Raw genomic sequence first — 7,240 nt, forward strand, 5'->3', positions numbered from 1 at the left:
GAGGTGGGGACGAGGACAGCCAGACTTCCCAGAAGGAACGTGCCGCATCTGGGGAGATGAGAATTGGTGTTTGGTTTGATTTTGTTTCTTTCTGTCACAATATATCAGAATTGAGAGACAGAGCGGGGAAACCGATGAGCGAGCATGAAAGAGAGAAAACGAATAGCTGCAGTTCCCAAGAATAAAGCAGCGCAAGGATCGAAATCATTTTACGTCAAAGGACAGACATTAAAGACCGTTCTCATGGCGTGGTATGTGGCACGCCGTGATCGTATAGTGGTTAGTACTCTGCGTTGTGGCCGCAGCAACCTCGGTTCGAATCCGAGTCACGGCATGGCCTCCGTGTTTCACGTGGCGTCTGACTTCTTTTTCTTCAACACGGTAATGGTCTGCACTGGGTTCTGCAACATGTGACCGCCCATTCTATCCGAGATAAAAATTATTAAGGTGTATTCACAGAACAAGATGCACCAATCATGAATGAACAGCTATTTGATGTGAAATAATCACCAAAATCAAGAGGTACAAATTTTTTTATCAACCAGGTATGGAAGATACACTTTGATACGTGGATGAAGCCCTTTGGCACGTTTCCCAGGTAACGCCTATCCGTCCCCTGCTACTTTAAACTATTGAGTTTGTCCTTTCCTCAGTTCACCTGAATGAATATAGACATTTTCCTATATAGGGATTATCAAGCAGAAATTCTGAAGTCGATTTCACCCTAGTAGGGAAATCACAGAGGTCAGAACGCCGTGAAGGCAACGGACAAGACGTTCCATTGGAGAAAGCACCTTCAAGATCACGGTATCTCTGCTGCCAGCTAACTATAAGCATGGACCCGTCGGGCCACCATCTTTCACTCAGGGTCGCCCTCCTCCCCTCCCCCACCCTTACCAAATCACTCCCTGCAAAGTAATTCTAGCAAAGATCTCCCAATCCTCCCGCCCCTCCCCATGGGCAGAGCAGGCACTCTCACCCACCGGACTCACCGCCTTTCATCAGCTCTTCCGGTACCACATACACGCACAGCCACTGTTGCTGCCTCATCTACCGCTACCTCTGCAGGCTTGGTCCACACCCCTGGCCCCCCGCCCACCAGCCCCGCTCCCTCGCTCACCTCTTGCCCTACAGTGGACATAACATTTGTCCTAACAGGTCTTCTAAGCGAGCTTCCAAGGGAAAAGGGGAAACGGTGCCCACTGCCTGGTAGAGACCAAGGGGATTCCAAACAACAGCAGCTGGAGAGTCAGGGCATTTCCCTGGATCACCATCTTATTGATATACTGACGTTGATTTTTACATGAACCATCTGCTTATGCTGCTGATATCAGTTTTCCCTTTATGGTAGTGAGATGAATTGGCCGTTCAAAGTACTCAGGGAAATGAATGTGAAATGAATAGGTTGAAAGAGAATATTTTAAAAACATGTTCTGCACTTGCTCAACTGAAAGTGGGTGGAGATGGTAAAAGCCCGGGAGGCTGGGCACGTCCACTATTGCCGGGCCAGTCACTGGAGCTAAACCTGTCGACACTGGGAATACCCTGAGCCTGGGCCCCTGTCTCTGAGAGACACTTAGGAAAATCCATCTTCACCTCAGCGACGGACCACAGCACCTGGTTCCCTTTTCCTGTGAAGCCTAAGCCAGGGATCACAAAGGTAATATTTTAATGACCAGAAGCTATAAGAAAATACTTTTGACATATTTACTCATTCGGGAAATAAACGTCACACTTACAAGGAGATATCATTACACAGCCTCCAGCATGACTGCTTTTTAAAAAATTCGTGCACTAAGTGCCGACAAATGTGGAGCACTTGCACCTGTAGCAGCCAGTTCAAAGTCATTCTAGAAGACTGTTGGCAGTTTCTAATGAAGTTCATCTTGTACCTACTTCATGACCCAGCAATTGTAGTACTTCTATGAATGCACAATATAGAAGAAGTTGGTATGGGATATTCATCAAGAACACCAGCTAACACCAAAAAATCCCAACAAAATTACTCCAATAATACCAAAAGTAGTGAAATGTGCATAACACTATGAATATGTTTAATGAACAAAATGTTGCATGAAAGCAAGGTCAGTTACCAAAAATGTAGCTTCCTTCATTTGAATTTCAAGAGCAGGCAACAGTACACTCTTGCAGTAGACCTCAGAATGGTAACACAATAAGCGATCTAGTGTAGGAATTGCCTACAAAGTGGCTCAAGTGACATTTCAAGGGTGGGGGAAATTTTCTACACCTTGATCTGGGTGCTGATTACGTTTGCAAAAATTCAACAAACTGTGCCTATAGTTCAATGATTTACTGTTTCTGTAAAAATCAGTGGATGGTGGATGGAAAGGAGCTGGTCTAGACCATGATGACTAGTTTGCATTTTATTGTAAACCTCTTAAATACGCCTTCTCCTTTAGTGTAAGAAAAACCTCACTGATATTAGAAATATCTTTACCAGAAAACAACAACAACAATGACCATGTTATCTTGTTAGTGTAACTATAGGCAAGGCTCCTTGAAGGGCAATATTTAAACTTTGGGGATGTGTTCTGCTCAACAGGGAGTCAAGCAGTTGTTCTAGGTTTTGCTTTGACTGGCAGGTTTGGGCGCTGTGGGATTTACTCCTCTTCTTGCTGCATTTTGCTTCCAGGCCAGTGGCAAATTCTGCTCTCCCACCACTGCTAGGGGGCAAAGCTGGTGCTGGAATTAAAAGTAAATGGATAGAGTATTACTCAACCAAAAAAAAAAAAAAAAAGGATGAGGTAATGCCAATTACAGCAACATGCATGGACCAAGAGATTGTCATCCTAGTGAAGTAAGCCAGGCAGAGAAAGACAAATATCATATGACATCGCTTAGACGAGAAATCTAAAACGCAAAACTAAAGCTAATACAAAGGAACATATGTACAAAACGGAAATAAACCCACAGACATAGAAAACAACATTATGGTTACTGAACGGGAAAGGGGGAGGGGTAAATTAGAAGTTTGGGATTAATATATACACACTACTACTATGCAGAAAACAGATAACCAACAAGCACCTCGGGTATAGCCAGGGACCTATACTCAATATTTTGTAGTAATCTGTAAGGAAAAATAATCTGAACCAAAACTAGATGTATATGTGTGTATAACTGAATCACTTTGTTGTACACCTGAAACAAACACAACATTGAAGATCAACTATAAGTCAAAGTTAAAAAAAAAGAAAAAAGGCAAATGGCAAGACAGGCTATAGACACTACCTTGCCTTAGCCTGGATCTGAACCAAGGTTGCTGCTGCCACAGTGCAACACGCACACTCTACAGTTACAATACACAACATGGCATAAGGTAACTGTCCCACGTAAATATACTCACACTGTTTTTGCTGTTTTATTTGTGGACACCAACAGAAGTCTGAGCTTTTCTCTCTTTCATGCTCTTCTCTGATTCTCCCTCAGTGTTTTGCCAAGAGAACGCACCGGGCATAACAAACACTCTCTTCAAACAACACAAGAGACGACTCTATACATGGACATCACTAGATGGTCAATACCAAAATCACACTGGTTCTATTCTTTGCAGCCCGAAGATGAAGAAGCTCTATTGCCAAAGTCAGACTTAAATTGAAGAAAGTAGGGAAAACCACTAGGCCATTCCGGTATGACCTAAATCAAATCCCTTATGATTGATTATACAGTGGAAGTGACAGATTCAAGGGATTAGATCTGATAGACAGAGTGCCTGGAGAACTATGGACGGAGGTTCGCAACATTGTCCGGGAGGCCTTGATCAAAACCATCCCCAAGAAAAAGAAAAGAAAAATGCCCAAAATGGTTGTCTGAAGAGGCCTTATAAATAGCTGAGAAAGGAAGAGAAGCAAAAGGCAGAGAAAAGGAAAGAGAGACCCAAATGAATGCAGAGTTCCAGAGAATAGCAAGGAGAGATAAGAAAGCCTTCCAAAGTGAACAGTGCAAAGAAATAGAGCAAAACAATTAAAGTGGGAAAGACTAGAGATCTCTTCAAGAAAATTAGAGATACCAAGGGAACATTTCATGCAAAGATGGGCACAATAAAGGGCAGAAACAGAAGATATTAAGAAGAAGCGGCAAGAATACATAGAAGAACTATACAGAAAAGATCTTCATGACACAGATGACCAGGATGGTGTGATCACTCACGTAGAGCCAGACATCTTGGAGTGCGAAGTCAACATAGGGACTTAGGAAGCATCACTGCAAACAAAGCTAGTGGAGGTGGTAGAATTCCAGCTGAGCTATTTCAAATCCTAAAAGATGATGCTGTTTAATTGCTGCACTCAAATTTGCCAGCAAATTTGGAAAACTCAGCAGTGGCCACAGGACTGGAAAAGGTCAGTTTTCATTCCAAGCCCAAAGAAAGGCAGTGCCAAAGAACGTTCAAACCACTGCACATTTGCACTAATTTCTCATGCTAGCAGTGTAAAGCTCAAAATTCTCCAAGCCAGGCTTCAACAGTATGTGAACCGAGAACTTCCAGATGTTCAAGCTGCATTTAGAAAAGGCAGAGGAACCAGAGATCAAATTGCCAACATCTTTTGGATCATACAAAAAGCAAGAGAATTCCAGAAAAACATCTATTTCTGCTTCATTGACTACACTCAAGGCTCTGATGGCGTGGATCACAACAAACTGTGGAAGATTCTTCAAGAGATGGGAATACCAGACCTCCTTACCTGTCTCCAGACAAACCTGTATGGAGCCCAAGAAGCAACAGTTAGAACCAGACATGGATCAATGGACTGGTTCAAAAATGGAAAGGAGTACGTCAAGACTGTATATTGTCACCATGCTTATTTAACTTGTATGCAGAATACATCATGCGAAATGCCAGGCTGGATGAAGCACAAGCGGGAATCAAGACTGCAGGGAGAAAGATCAAGAACCTCAGACATGCAGATGACACCACCCTTTGGCAAAAAGCAAAGAGGAACCAAAGAGCCTCTTGATGAAGGTGAAAGAGGAGAATGAAAAAGCTGGTTTATCACTCAGCATTCAAAAAACTAAGAGCATGACATCCGGTCCCATCACTTCATGGCAAATGGATGGGGAAGCAATGGAAATAGGGACAGACTTTATTTCCAGGGCTCCAGAATCACTGCAGATGGTGACTGCAGGCATGAAATTAAAAGACACTTGCTCCCTGGAAGAAAAGCTATGACCAACCTAGACAGCGTATTAAAAAGCAGAGACATTACTTGCCAACAAGGGTCCATATAGTCAATGCTACAGTGCTTCCAATAGTCATGTATGGATGTGAGAGCTGAACCATAAAGAAGGTTGAGCATGGAAGATTTGATGCGTTTGAACTGTGGTGTTGGAGAAGACTCTTGAGAGTGCCTTGGGATTCAAGGAGATCAAACCAGTCAATCCTAAAGGAAATCAGTCCTGAATACTCACTGGAAGGACTGATGCTGAAGCTGAAGCTCCGGTACTTCGGCCACCTGATGAGAAGAGCTGACTCATTGGGAAAGACCTTGCTGCTGAGAAAGATTGAAGGCAGGAGGAGAAGAGGGTGACAGAGGATGAGATGTTGGATGGCATCACCGACTCAATGGACACGAGTTTGAGCAAGCTCCGGGAGTTGGTGATGGACAGGGAAGCCTTCCGTGCTGCAGTCCATGGGGTCGCAAAACGTCCGAGAGGACTGAGTGACTGAACAGCACAACAGATGTTTCTGCTAGTTAATAAAATTATCTTTTATCCCTCACGATCTGTCTGAGCCTCTTCACAGGCTTCCTGGGAGGTCTCATTGTCTCATCCATGCTTTTGCCTGCTCTCCGCTCCTTTTCACGTTTCCTCGTTGGACGTGATCTCTCTGGCTGCAGCCACATGCACCTCGTCTACTAAACCGATGTCCAGAAGCGCAAATGGTCGGATGAAGGCGGAGCAAACCAGGAGCCATCAGCTTCCTTCGGGCGCCCCTTGGATCAAGCTCCGGACGTCTCCTGGCCGCTGGCATCTGCGGCGGAGTTGGAGCAACGCGCGGCGGGGACACTTCGGGGACCTTCTGCCCTCGGAATCGCACGGCTTCAGGAACCGCGGGAATGAACACGCTGAGTGGACTCCATCTCTCAGGTTGTCCGAGGCTCGGAGGGGGAGACGCTATTCTGAGAGACACAGGTGGCTCCGGCTAGCTCCGTAAGCATGCTTGCTTTCTGTCGGAGTAAGCTCTCCTCGTGTCTCTGTGGTGCAATCTGTTACGGAGTTCGGCTGTTAACCGAAAAGTTCCTGGCTCGAGCCCACCCAGGGAGGCATCTCACTCTTAGAGTGTAAATGATATACGATTGTTTCTAATCTCTGCATCCTCTCCTGAGCTCCAGTACTACATTACTCTGTGTGTTGGATACACACGCGCGCGCACACACACACACACACACAGGAGGACCTATGTCCGGGATCTCGGGGGAAAGCAGGTCACCGGGAATCCTGGAATTCACGAAACAGTAGGCTCATCATCTACCCTGTAAACTCATTTTACTAATGAAGTTTCTTCCACTGTTTGTAGTAGTCTCTATTTAACCTTTCCCATATGCTTTTCCAATTAATTTGGTTCTATTCTTTTCCTCCATTTTCCATCCACTGGATCATAGAAGAAGCCAGAGAATTCCAGAAAGACATCTGATTCTGATTCATGAACTACTCTAAAGCCTTTGACTGTGTGGATCACAACAAACTGTGGAAAATTCTTCAAGAGATGGGAAAAACAGACCACCTTTACCTGCTTCCTGAAAAACCTGTATGCAGGTCAAGGAGAGATGAAACCAGTCAGTCCTAAAGGAAATGAACCCTGAATATTCCTTGGGAGGACTGATGGTGAAGCTGAAGCGCCAAGTCTCACTCCCTGCGGCGGGCCTCCAGTTTCGTTTAAAATAAAAATCTAAAAGTTTGTGGAGAAGTGCTGCTGTTTCCGCCCGGTTTCGAACCGGGGACCTTTCGCGTGTTAGGCGAACGTGATAACCACTACACTACGGAAACCACATGGCTACTACCGCCTAGTGACATGCTCAAGAAATGCATGTTTGGACACAGGTGGCCTTCAAATTTTCAAAGGAAGAAGCCTCTGGAAGCCCAAGTGATCCCTCAAGTAAGGATCTGGGGTTCCTGAAAGGCCCTGACTTAGGGTTCCTCACCTCTCCCAGAGCGAGGTCCCTGTGGGTACCCAGGCAGTTAGACCTCAGGATGCCCCAGAATCTGCTCTCCACTCCCCCAA

The 7,240-nt window shown here is 45.1% G+C and overlaps 3 non-coding genes across 3 annotated transcripts; 1 reads left to right on the forward strand and 2 right to left on the reverse strand.

The window, feature by feature from the left end:
- The first annotated feature begins 262 nt into the window (after window positions 1-262).
- On the forward strand, window positions 263-334 carry TRNAH-GUG. Its single transcript has one exon. It is a non-coding gene; the product is annotated as a tRNA-His (tRNA).
- Window positions 335-670: 336 nt separating this feature from the next.
- Window positions 671-831, reverse strand: LOC113890649. The gene has a single exon (XR_003510601.1). It is a non-coding gene; the product is annotated as a U1 spliceosomal RNA (small nuclear RNA).
- Window positions 832-6,932: 6,101 nt separating this feature from the next.
- TRNAV-AAC lies at window positions 6,933-7,005 on the reverse strand. The gene has a single exon. It is a non-coding gene; the product is annotated as a tRNA-Val (tRNA).
- Between the last annotated feature and the right edge of the window lie 235 nt (window positions 7,006-7,240).

Source organism: Bos indicus x Bos taurus, chromosome 3 (assembly GCF_003369695.1).
Source record: "Bos indicus x Bos taurus breed Angus x Brahman F1 hybrid chromosome 3, Bos_hybrid_MaternalHap_v2.0, whole genome shotgun sequence".
Taxonomy (NCBI): domain Eukaryota; kingdom Metazoa; phylum Chordata; class Mammalia; order Artiodactyla; family Bovidae; genus Bos; species Bos indicus x Bos taurus.